We start from the raw sequence: 1,701 nt of genomic DNA, 5'->3' as shown, positions 1-1,701 counted from the left end.
GTCAGAAATCCTAGCTGTAGTTAGTTGATATTTTCACTCTGTTGATCTGGATCAAATGGAAAATGCTCCTGTATTAGAATAAACTTTCGACATACTTGGGCTGAGCTTCAAAACAAAAGCTAAATCTGAACTCAGATACTTTGTAAATGGCTTGGAGGTTTCATACTGTTCAATTCATGGAAATTTATCTAATACAGCCATGAATAAAAGGAAGCCAAAATATTCCTAACATTAATGTAAAAAGCTCAGATGTCATTACATGGGTTCAATTTAACGAATTCCATATCAGCTTTTTTCCAAGCTTTTATCCTTGATGTATTCAGATTTCATGGTTTTGTCTAATCAAAGAATGATTTTCACTTTTAGAGATCAGCGGTGCTTATTTATATATTGATTGTCTCAATGCTAGAGCTGTAGTTTGATAAAAATGTAAAAAAAAAGTTAAAAAAAAAAAAACACACATGCAGAAAAAAAAATCCATAACAACAAGAAGCAAAACCCAAACAGTTCTGAGGTCATGCTATAACATAAGGTAAAACTGAAAAATAAATTTGTGGAGATTATGGGGATTAAAACAGATTCATTCAGTTTTGCACCAAAACTGAAGTGCTAGGTGGCTCATAAGGGCTCAGTTGATTATATTAAATATTTTAAAAACACTTATGGGGATGATTTTAAATAGGTAGAGAATTAAATATCCAATTCTGTAAAGGGCTAGACAGAATCAGCTACAAGTTTAACAATGGATTCAGACCATCTGTGAATTCTGCAAAGAGCTCAAGCAGAAAAGGAGAATACAGTAAAATTAAAATACTTCTAAAAGTAATTTAAAAGTTAAGACATCCTTACTTCAGGATGTGCTTTTATTACATTGCAGAAACCACACTGCAGAATATGGAGTTTCTAAATAAAGCTTTACAGAGAATTACTTCAGGAGTTACTGTATTTGTGTTTGGCCATGAAAAGTGTAAAACATTGTGGAAACAAGATTTTTTTAATCACTGTTCTACCAAGTACCAGATTATCTCATAAAGAGACTTTGACTCTGTGAGTTTTTCAGCTCCATTTCTCAGTGCAGAGATATGAGGAACGAGCTATTTTATTGTCACTTGCCTGATTTTATCCCCCAAATATGAGAGATTCTTAGCTACTATATGAGCGTGTTTGTTGTTTAGGTTCAGAGAAGCATGGGAAGCTGGGTAGGAAGAATTGTAACTTAAAGGTGACTAATTGAACATTGTTTTGTTCCTAGAAAGGCTAATCAAACAGAAAAAAAAAAAAAAACAAAATCTGATCCCCAAACTTTCAGACCCTCACACCTGGTAGTTCACACTTTCCCTTATTAAAACGACTTAATGTAAAGTAAATATCTCTTTGGGGCATCAACTTTTAGTTAACATTTGAACAGCAGCTGTAGATCATTTCCTTAAGCAAACAGATATTTTTACAAAAAAAAAAAAAGGGTGGAAATTTATTAATAGCGCAAGTGAGAAAAGAGATGTCATGTTCTGAAGAGCAAATCCGAGCTGTCAGATCACTGACTTGTGCTGTTGCATTATCTGACTGTGCTCTCCTCGTTCAGGGATGTGGTTAGTGATAGTGCAGAGCACTCAGCCTCTTGCAGAAAGGGATTTCTATTTGAATTCTGTGATGCAGATAGCTTGTAAGTATATGCTTAGAGATACAGCAAGTTTCCTGCTG

This window comes from Merops nubicus, unplaced genomic scaffold, assembly GCF_000691845.1.
Source record: "Merops nubicus isolate BGI_N331 unplaced genomic scaffold, ASM69184v1 scaffold45257, whole genome shotgun sequence".
Classification (NCBI taxonomy): domain Eukaryota; kingdom Metazoa; phylum Chordata; class Aves; order Coraciiformes; family Meropidae; genus Merops; species Merops nubicus.
Note: the sequence above shows the minus strand (reverse complement) of the source record.